Below are 11957 nucleotides of genomic sequence, written 5' to 3' on the forward strand. Positions count from 1 at the left end.
CTCTCTGACCCTAAAGGAGCTGCTGGCCCTAGAAGGTTGGGATCAATCTTGTCAAGTCTATGTTACATTTACTTTTACAAAAAAAAAAAAAAAAAAAAAAAAAAAAAAGTATATATACATATTATCAGCACATAAAAGCAACTCTGAGGTTGCTAGTGGCAGTCCTGTGTGGTCACCAGAAAATAAGCCATTCCTCATATCAGTGGGATAAACTCCTTGTACCTCCTGCTGTGTTTGGAGCCCTTTGCCTTGTTTTGTAGAGGTGAAGTGCCCCTGGATCATGTCCACGTTTTTGTCTTTCACTGTCTGAATCCTGTTCCAGCTGCTTGACCCTACCCTGTGGGTTCAGAGCTGGTTTGGGCAGAACAACTAAGTCTCTTTCCAGATCAGTATATTAAAGGAGTGATGTGCAATTAAAACAACAACAACAACAACAACAACAGAGAGAGCGCTGGAAGCAGCAAACCCTCTCCCCAAGTGACACACTCCTCCAGCAAGGCGACACCTCCTAAACCACCCCCAAAATGCCATCAACTGAGAATCCAGTGTTCAAACATCTGGGCCCAAGAGGGACATTCTCATTCAAACCATCAACATAACAAAATACAAACGGAAATGAATAAATATGACAAATTATACAAGTACTTTATGAAAAAGTATAAACCCACTGCAAATTTGGTTTTGTTATTTTGAGACAGGGTTTCTCTGGGGTGTCCTGGCTGTCCTGGAACTCTGCAGACCAGGCTGGCCTTGAACTCACAGAGATCCACCTGCCTCTCCCTCCTGAGTGCTGGGATTAAAGGTGTGCACCACAACTGCCCGGCTCAAAATAAAAAATGTTAAGTTTATTTAGAATTTAATAAGATGCCTAGTCATTTTGATATGCTTTTCTTCTAAAAATACTCTATTGAAAACTTTTTAAAAATTAATTTTTATGTTTTCAGTTGTTTGGTGTGTGTGTGTGTGTGTGTGTGTGTGTGTGTGTGTGTGTGTGTGTGTCAATGTCGTATCAGTCAATGGACAGTTTGTAGAAGTAGGATTCACTGTCTACCATGTTGGTCACAGTCCACCATGTTGGACACAGGGATCAAATCCAGGTCAGCAGTCTTGGCAGCAAGCTCCTTTACCCACTAAGCCATCTCACTGACCCCAGTGTTTTAATTACAGTCAAACTTGCTGGGCACCTAACAGTGGTTAAATTCATACCCATCTCCTATCTCCCCAGTTTCAGTGGATTACACAGCCTTACACATTTGCAGCCTTGGCACTAGGAAGGTGCATTGGTTCGGGTATGAGGATGGCACCTCTTGTCTGTAACACTTCTTTAGGCTAAGTCCTGTGTTTTAAGTATTTAGACAGATAGCCTGTGGGCTTCTCATAAGCCAGGAGCAAGACTGACAAGAGGAAGTGGGGAGTCTGACTGCAGGCAGGGGCCCCTGCCGGGCCCCAGCAGCCCTGAGAGGGTTCCGGTGAATCAGGATGCTCTAGAAACTTTAATAGAATCCCAAGAAAGAGGGGATGAACCAGCCCCTGCCCGGTGGGAAACGTAAGCATCTGGGGTCTCTCACTGTGCCGAGTGGAACCACAAGTGGACCAAGCATTGTAGGGGGTTCTAGACAAAAGCTTAGAGACCAAGAGAAGACAGAAAAGCCACTGACCCTTCTGCTTGCCTGTGAACTAAGACTGAAATTAATTCAACAGACATATCCAGAGCGCTAGCCTCAATCCCTATCAATGCTGTAACTGAGTTTTCTAAAGTGGTTATGTTCAGGCCCAGTGAGGTGATGTTTACACGTTGCCATACACAAGGCACATTCTAGGCAATAGTCGCATGAATCCGATGCCATTTATTTCCTGATTTTACATAATAGGATTTTTACACACAAGTCCAGGCTTGATGATGGTAAGGGAGGTAGTGAGGTGTGTGTGTGTGTGTGTGTGTGTGTGTGTGTGTGTGTGTGTGTGTGTGTAGGAGGAGGTATCTAGATAGAAACAAATACGTTTTAATAATGCAACTTGGAAGAAACTCCAATTCAAGGGAAGGCATCTACACAAAGCAGTGAAGCAAAACAGCCATGGCCCATCAGGACAGCGAGGGACCCAGCATCAGGACAGTGAGGGACCTAGCTGATTTTGGAAGGTTCAAATAGAAACAACGTATAAGAGTGAAGTGGAAAATTTCTTCAGTTCATAGGGGACCACAGCATAAGTGTCTAGATCTAGAAATGCTAAACTTAATGTTTTTAAAATTATTCATAGCTAGGCATAGTTGTGCAAGCCTTTAATCTCCACACTCAGGAGACAGAGGCAGTTGTACCTCTGCGATTTTTGAGGCCAGCCTGATCTCTACAGTAAGTTCTAGGCCAACCAGAGATGGAAGGGGACTATGCAGAAAGACCTGTCTCAAAAACAACACAACAACATCACCAACGAACTATTTATTTCCATTTATTTGTATGTTCTTGGGTTGTCCATAGAGCCCAGAAGAAGCCATCAGTTCCCTGAGGCTGTAGTTACAGGCAGTCGTTAGATGCCTGACATGTGGGGTGGAAAGCAAACTTGGTTCCTCTGGAAGAGCAGCCAATGCTCTTAATTGCGGAGGCATCCCATCCCTCCAGCCTCAAATATTTTTTTTCCCATTTGTACAGGGGTAAAGTACTATACTACATATAGCACTAATATATATGGTCTTATCTACTAACTTTGATTACCAAAGCTATAGAGTTTTCTCTAAATAAAGAAAAGATACCGGATTGTGACCACTTCCTGTGCCTGGTCGGAGAGCAGGGTTGTCATCACCCAGTGTGTGTCAGTGATGGAGGAGAGCCCTGAAAAGCCATCTTTACCTCACATCTCTTTCTGTGTTGGATAACCAGGACTCGTGAGGACTTATGGAGCATCCAGAAAGGGCCAGGCGGCCAATGCTGTGGTTCTGAGGTTGACTGCTGCCAGTCAGATGCAATGGTGACAAGGATGCAGGGCTAAGATCACTGCTGGCTGGCTAACAGAGGCAAACTAGTTAAAAATAAAGGCTAGTGGGCCACCGTGATGGCTCAGCGGGTGAAGGTGCTTGCCACACAATCCTGACAACCTGAGCTCAGTGGGACCCTGAAAGCTGCCCTCTGCCCTCCACACAAAATATAACATACACAGTAGTAACAGACACACACGTACACAGTAATAACAGACACACACGTACACAGTAATAACAGATAGCCTAGTTAAAGGTCAGCAATAATACCAGAACAGCACCAGGAATACACTGTCGCCTTTACAGATGACAGTTATAAAAACTGCAGAAAGGAAAAGAAAAAGAAAAGAAAAGAAAAAACATAGCAGGATGAGGAAATGCTTGAAACATGAGTAAGGAAAAGACTTTTAAATCACATATGCCTGTGACTGCAAATACCTTAAGGCTTAAGAAAAATATGCGCTCTCCCCCACCCCCAACTAATCATTGCATGTCCAGAATTGGCTTCTCTTTGAGTTATGGTGTGGTCTGTGTACTTGCCCCACTAACTCATAAGCTAAAACTCTGCCTCCCTGTCGAACTGGATGTGGGGAGAGAACATGGGAGGAGGTGACTAAGGCTAAGTGAGGTCACGGGGTCTCTTACACGGGTCCTAGTCCCAGAAGATGAGAAAGAGACCAGGGTAGATGGTTTGATGGTTAAAAGGGCTCGATGACCAAGCATGAAAGCCAGAGTTCCAACCCCCAGAACCCAGTGGGCTGTAGGTAGCATATGGTGGCTCTCCTACAATCCCAACCTCAGAAGGCCGTGACAGGTCAAGTTGGCGAGCAAGACTAGACATATTGGCCAGTCTTGGTTTTGACTGAGACATCTTGCCTCATTGAATAAAATGGAAGGACAGTTAAGGATATTTCCTACCTCAGTCTTGGACTTCCGCATCCACTCACATGTACATGCACCCACACGTGTGTCCACACACACAGAAACATACACATACACAAAAATGGGAGGGAGAGAAGAGGAAGAGGAAGAAGAGATAGAGGAAGAAGAGAAGGAGGAGGAGGAGATGACATAGCAGAGAGTTCACTACACACCTGCAGAGAAGCCAGGTGAGGACACAGCACGGTGCCACCTGGGCACTGAACCAACACCACGGCACCATGACTGTGGGACCTGGATTCGGCCACCCGTGCCACCCTGTCCAGTCTTTTGGTATAGCAGCCTGACCAGACTAAGAGCAAGCCGATCAGCCACCCTGCCTACCAGCTCTTCCATTGCCTTCCATTCTAATTCTCCTTGCACCCTTGCTTCTTCATTGTTCCAGCTGCCAACCTGGCCAGAGATCCCTCATGCCCAACACAGAGCAGACTCTTCCTCCCCTGGCTGGGTGCCTCCTGCCTTCTTTCTCATACCCCAGCAACCGCTTCGTGCCTTGCCCCATTCTATCACCTCAATTATCTCAGATGTTTGAACCCATTGGGTTTTCTCCGAGTGCCAACTCTAGCTCCCCCTCCCTAGAACTCTCTGTGCTCGCGTCTCAGACGTAAGCTCCTGATCCCTCCAGGTGCACTGGAGTCTTTCCACTGTAACTGAAAAAGATGTCCCTCTCTGCCACAACTCCGCCTTGTGTCTTTGTGCCTTTTTTTAATGCAATGTTACCAGGCTTCTGAAGGCAGCTTTTCCCATGAGAAGTGGAGAGTCAGCAGGCTTAAGTCTAAGCACCCCAGGTTAACCAGGCTTTGCATTTGACATGAATATGTCAAAAGCCAGAAAGGACTGGAAGGCTCATTCTTTTTTTTTTTTTTTTTTTTTTTTTTTTATGGTTTTTCGAGACAGGGTTTCTCTGTGTAGCCCTGGCTGACCTGGAACTCACTTTGTAGACCAGGTTGGCCTCGAACTCAGAAATCCACCTGCCTCTGCCTCCTGAGTGCTGGGATTAAAGGCGTGCGCCACCACGCCCAGCTTGGAAGGCTCATTCTTGGGTTAAGCATCCACCCAATAGAAAAGAGGAGTCTAAAACCCCTGGCTAAGTCGCTGCCAAGGAAGAGAGACGGCCCCATCTCCACAAGAAGAAACGCAGAACAGACAAGCCATCTACCCTTCAGGGAACACTTGTACTGATGCAGCCCAGCACACAAGCCCCTTCTCCAGCATTACTGCCATGACTTCAACCTCCCTATGAGAGGATCCCAACTCCTGCACTGCCCCACCCCTCCCCAGCCCCAGAGAATCTGTTCCAAGCCATAATCCAGTAGAGAAGCATTGGAGCCCTTGGAAAAATAGCAAAGCTTTTCTTCTATCATGATTCATGCAAACTTGGCTGTGAGCGTATACAAAGAAAAGGACGTGGCCAAAGCAGAACTCTTGAGTCCTTCCAGAATAAGACTGAGTCTCAATTTGAAAAGATGGATTTAGTTTGCACGGCAAAGGGGAAGCATGGCCTAGCTTTAAAGGTTAGGTTAAACCTGGATTAGAACACAAAATAAATCTACAGATGCTGTATCCCAAGAGACGTTTTTTTAAAATATAGTAAGCCACTCTTGGCAACAGAAAGTGAACTGGATACACTGTTGGAGGACTTTAAAAACAGCATGAGCCTCTCTGAGAGCAATTTCACATTGTGTCTTTCAAATAAGAAAAAAAAAATTAAAAAATAACCCTGAACTTGATCTTGCATACCTGTAACCCTCAATCTTAGGAGGCTGAGGCAGGAGGATTGCAAGTTCAAGGCCAACCTAAGCAACAAAATGAGACCCTGTCAAAAAAAGGAAGGAAGGAAGGGAGGGAGGGAGGGAAGGAAGGAGAGAAGGAGGGAGGGAGGGAGGGAAGCCAGAAATTTCATGACCAAGAATATTTTGAAAGCAAGCAAACTAACACACTGAAGATTTATGAAAAATTATGTTTATTATGGTATTGTTAATTATAATAAAACTGTATTAAAAGCATGAAAAGATGACTAAATGCATGATGGTAAATGCTTTCCATAGAATATTTTTAGTAATTAAAAATCATATTGGCTGGAGAGATGATTCAGTAAAGGCAAAGGCACTTGCTGCTAACCCTGACAGCTTGAGTTCAGATTCCCAGGACCCACACTGTAGAAGGAAAGAGCCATTTCCAATGAGCTGTCCTTTAACTGCCACACTACACCCTGATAGACAGACAGACAGACATACAGACAGATAAGGTATAGGCAGGCATATCTCATATCTCCGTGGGTTTAGGTCTGGCCTGGTCTACATAGCTAGCTTGGAGCCAACCAGGGCTATCTAGTGAGACCCTACTTAAAAAGTAAAAAAATGCATAAAAGGCTACAATAGGTTTTGTGTCTATGCATTTAACTGTATAGCTACCTATAATATAATGCTGAGTGAGAAAAGATAAATTCTAAACCATTCATTGCCTTTTGTCACTGTAACAACTTATAGGAGTCAACACACAGGAGAAAGCCCTTAGGTGGGCTCTTGGTTCCCAGTGTTCCCTTTTGGCAGAACATCACCACGGGGAGCTCATGCGAGACAAGCTTCTTCCTTCAGGGCAGTCAGAAAGAAAGCACCTGGCACACACCTTTGATCTCTAGCTCCTGGAGGCAGAGGCAGACAGATCTTTGTGAGTTCAAGACCAGCCTGGCCTACCTAGCAAGCACCAGGCCAGGGAGGACTGCATACTACATCCTGAGACTCTGTCTCAAGCGCAAGCAAAGGAAACACTTTCCAGGGTGTATCCTCCTCTCACTAGACTGTATCTCCTGCGGTTCCCAGCACCCACCCTCGGGAGTCCATTCAATCATGAGTGCCTCAGTGCTTTAAGCCCTGCTGAGATGAACTCTCATAACCCAGTCAGGTCCCCAAAGCCTTAACTCTGAACGAGGCTGCACTGGAATCTAAGCCTTTAACACATGAGGACATTTCAGGCCCAAACTATAACACTTATATAGTACTGTCACAATTACATAAAAGGAAAAGATGCTGTATGAAAACAAGGGTGGTAAGAGTGGGTGCTGGAGAGATGGCTCAGCAGTTGAGAGCAAAGGACCTGGATTCAGTTCCCAGCACCCACATGGCAGTTCACAACTGTCTGTAACTCCAGTTCCAAGGGACGTGATAACTTCTTCTGCTAGCACCAGGCATGCACATGGTACACAGACATACACACAGGCAAAACACATATAAAATTTAAAATGTTTCAAAAAAAAGTCTTTTTTTTTTTTAATTAAACATTTTAGTTGGGTGTAGTGATAGATACTTATAATTCCAGCACTTGAGAGGTGGCGACAAGAGAATGGGAAGAGTTCAAAGCCAGCCTAGGCTATGTGAGGCCCTGTCTCAGAAACGACAACAAACAAACAAAGAAAAACCCTTTTAGCCAGGCATAGCAGTGCAGTCAGTCCTCAGGAAGTTGAGTCAGGAGGATTAGCATTGCGGACAGCCTAAGTTACAGGGCACATACCAGATGTCCTGGTTTCTTTCCTCTCTCTTGCTGTGATGAAACACAATGACCAAAAGCAACTTAAGGGAAGAAAGGACTTCTTTGGCTTATACTTCCCTTCCAAGCCATAGTCCTTCACTGAGGGAAGTCAAAGCAGGAACCCAAGAAAGGAGCTACAAGCAATACTGCTTGATGGTGTGTTCCCAGGCTCATACTTGGCTAGATTTTATCAAACAGCCCAGGTAATGGTGCTGCCCATAGTGGCCTGGGCTCTTCTATGTCAATCAACACACAGCCACGCCCACAGACCAACCTGATAAGACAATTACTCAACGGAGACTTTTCCAGGTGACTCTAGACCATGTCAAGGTGACAGTTCAGCCAACCTAGGACACCAACCAGGCTAGCCAAAACTATGGAGCAAGACTTTGTCTCAAACAATATAATAAAATAAAAACTTTTAAAAGTTATGTGAAGGAGCTGGTCGCGGGCTACGAATCTAGGTCAGTGGTAAAGTAATTGTTTAACATGTGGGAGGCCCCAGGTTTAAAATATCAAAATTATAATAAGCTAAACTGTAGGAGTTTGGGGCATAGTTCAAAGGCAGGGTATAGTTCATAGGTCTGTATTCCATCCCCAGCAATAATAATTGTTGTTGTTGTTGTTGTTAATAAATCATAGAATCCATCTTTATAGTTTAATTTCAGAGGGTAGAAGTCGGGAAACCCACGGTCAATCTCACGGCCTTTTGGCTGCAGACTCTGCATGACCCAAATCTGCTGTGTTTCCCTAACTCCTTTGTGCTTGTCTGATCAGATGGGGATGAGACTTAGCTTAGATGAGAATCAGCTCAAAGAAAACCCCATCTCTAGCACCCAGTCCAGCCTCAGCTGAAGCCAAGACTCCCCCCCCCACCCCCCGTCAACTGACAGCACCTCTTAGCAAGCAATTCGCCCGCATCAGCCTGAAGCGTTTGCACTCTGACTTTTTGAAGCCTCAGAGCATGGGGGCAACATGATATAAGGGAGAGACAGATGCAAAAAAATACCCCAAGAAACAAAAAAACAAAGGTCTCATTTAAGAATGAAATGCAGCTGTAAAAAAGTTACCATTACAAATAGCGTGTAGTGCCGGGCATGGTGGCGCATGCCTTTCATCCCAGCACTCGGGAGGCAGAGGCAGGCGGATTTCTGAGTTCAAGGCCAGCCTAGTCTACAAAGTGAGTTCCAGGACAGCCAGGGCTATACAGAGAAACCCTGTCTTGAAAAAAAGTAAAACCAGGTATAGTGGTGTTTGCCTTCATATCCAGCAAAGGAGAGCCAGCGGCACACCAGTCTCTGTGAGTTTGGAGCCAGCCTAGTCTACATAGCAAGTTCCAAGCCAGACAAAGTCACATGGTAAAAGCCTGTCAATAATAATAATAATAATAATAATAATAATAATCTCTTATTCGTACATTATATTTTGTGTTAATTGTAATAATAAAATATAAATATGTTAATATAGTTATACTTGTATATAAATAAGTAAATATAATAATAATAATAATAATAATAAATGTTTTGGGGGCTGGAGAGATGGCTCAGAGGGTAAGAGCACTGACTGCTCTTCCACAGGATCGGAACTGAAACCCAGCACTCACCACTGTCCCCCCCTAACTACCCAAGGCAATCCTGCATTGTGCATGCCAGAAGGAACGATAGCATCTTCTACGCATGTTCTTGTGTAATAACCCTGTCCGTTTAAACTCTGTCCTCCCTGTTCAAATAAGGTATAAGCAGCTAAGGGAGGTTGAGTCACCAGCACTAGAGATACCAAAGTTGGAAACTCGCAAAGCGACGAGTCTGAGGCAGGCCAGTCTGCGTTGGTAACCATAACCCTGCTGTGATCACCATGATAAGAAAAACCCAGAAACTTTGAGCTTCACACACGGGCTGCCACTCCTGGTGCCGCTGCCACCTAAACGGGAGTGTCTTACAGGAAGGAGGACACATGGGGAGCTGGGTTCCCAGGCTGTCTTGAGCTGGTCCGACTGGCTCCGTCATCGCTTTTGTATCTGAGGCCCCAGGCTGGGTGAGGTGGAGCTATGCACAGACCGTTCATGTGGCCTGGCCTTGAGCCAGCACAGATGGTGTGGTATTAACATGCCAAAATGTTTCAAGAAACGCTGTTAAAGCTCTCCTTAGGATCCTCAAGGTGGGAGGGAGGAGGGAGAACACCATCTCTCCTGTGGTGGAAAATGTCCGCATCATCTGGGTTGGCATGAGAAAGAGCTACCTAGACTCTTGGACTGCCTCAAAACCACACAGTAATTGGGCTCCAGAGTCCAGAGCCAAGACTGGAGTGCGGTACCAGGCCCCAGAGCACACAAGACAAGTAAGGACTCAAACTCTCAGAAGCAAGTCCAAGCCAACCCCAGGATGACCAAACGAGAGGCCCTAGGCCAGAAAACAAGTAAGACCTAAGAGCAGCAGAGGGTCCAAGACGTGGGACATAGACTAGAGCACTCTGGGGACAGGCTAGAGCGCTCTGGGGACGGGGGCTGTTGGGAAGGCTACACTGTTGGTGAGACTGAAGATGGATGCATGCCTCTAGGGGGCAATTAGTCACTGTCAGGTACACACATGCTCTGAGACGCAGCAGATCCACTCTCCATAACTCTGCAGACAGAGTCCCACACAGCATCCCAAACTGCTCCTAAAAACTTAAATTAGATATAAAAAGTTAAAATGTATGATCAAATATATAAATATAAAAACTTAAATATAAAAAATTAAAAAGTCGGGCGTGGTGGCGCACACCTTTAATCCCAGCACTCGGGAGGCAGAGGCAGGCAGATTTCTGAGTTCGAGGCCAGCCTGGTCTACAGAGTGAGTTCTAGGACAGCCAGGGCTACACGGAGAAACCCTGTCTCGAAAAACCTAAAAAATAAATAAATAAATAAATAAAAATAAAATAAAATAAAAAATTAAAAATGCAGCAGCAGGGTGATGGTGGCACACACCTTCATCCCAGCATTCAAGAGGTAGAGGCAGGCAGATCTGTGAGTTCATGGCCAGCCTACTCTACAGAGTGAGTTCCAGGACAGCCAGAGTTAAATAGAAAAACACTGTCTCAGGGGAGAAAAGGAGAGGAGAGGAGAGGAGAGGAGAGGAGAGGAGAGGAGAGAAATTGTCCACGCATTTGGAAACAGGCATGTGGAATTCCTATGTCAGTTTCTTATCCTTTTCTACGTTTTTCCTCCTTAACCAGTATGGATGCTGGGAACAGAATGTGGGCCATCTAGAACAACTAGTGTTCTTAACCACTGAGCCACCTCTCCAGCCTGCTGTTTTAAATTTCTTTTCTTTGACATTTAACATTTGCCATGTCCTCTGAACCAGTCCCATGGCATGGCTGATAGCAGCTCCCTGAGAGACAAGAGAAAGGTCTCCTAAGTTGGAATTTTGCCTCACCAACTCTATTAAGGCAGAGACAGAGAGAAGATATCAACCTGGGATCACAGAATCTTTGAGGTCACCCTACTCCCTTGACCCTCAATTTACCACCAAGCCATATATATATTGACACTCAATGGCTCGGAGCATTTGTGTCAGACTGAGGCTTGCTGAAGGCAGGACTGGGATTGGGCCTCCCCCTGAAGCATGTTGCCATCCTACAGAGATAGGTAGGAGAGTGATGTTCTGGCAATAACTGGATGTTGTGACCTACTTTCTCCTGCAACAGGAGGTGAGATGTCTGTAACCCTTTGCAGACACCCAAGGAGAGGACAGAAGGACTAAAATGGGTCAAAGGAAAAGGAAAAGCATGACCTGGAGAAGCTGGAGAAGCAAGCTTGTTCCTAAGGCGATGTGCCAATCCAGCTGACCTTGAGCGCTGCAGCTGGAGGCCTCAGAGAGTGTGTGGAAGTGGAGACAGACCCCAGCCTGGCCAAGATGGAGAATCCATCAGAACTCTCCTTCATAGCTGGGCTGTGTTCTCAGTGGTAATCTAGAAAAAATGTCTGTCCCCAAAACAGCAACGGAAACGGCCCACGTCCAACTTGGAAAATAAAGGAAAGAAAAATGTTTTTACCCTTACATAGACCACGGGCTATCCATGATGTTTGATTTTGTACATAAAAGGCCAAAACCCTCATGTGCTTTCAGAGGGAAGGAATTAACTCTCAGAGCAGTTAAGGCTGAATAAAACCACTGCTTTCAAGGAGTAACAGCAGAGGCTGATCTCTGGCCTTTATGAGCACACACACACACAGAGGAAAGCAACACATAACACATACACCACTCACACATACACCACACACACCAATATACCACACACACCACATCATACACCAGACACATATAGCACACATACCCCATACACATATACACCACACACACACACACACACACACACACACACACACACCACATGGGAAGAGTATGCTGCATTATTTTTTTTTAAAGATTTATTTATTTATTATATGTAAGTACACCGTAGCTGTCTTCAGACACTCCAGAAGAGGGCGTCAGATCTTGTTACGGATGGTTATGAGCCACCATGTGGTTGCTGGGAT

Source organism: Mus pahari, chromosome 14, assembly GCF_900095145.1.
Source record: "Mus pahari chromosome 14, PAHARI_EIJ_v1.1, whole genome shotgun sequence".
Lineage (NCBI taxonomy): Eukaryota > Metazoa > Chordata > Mammalia > Rodentia > Muridae > Mus > Mus pahari.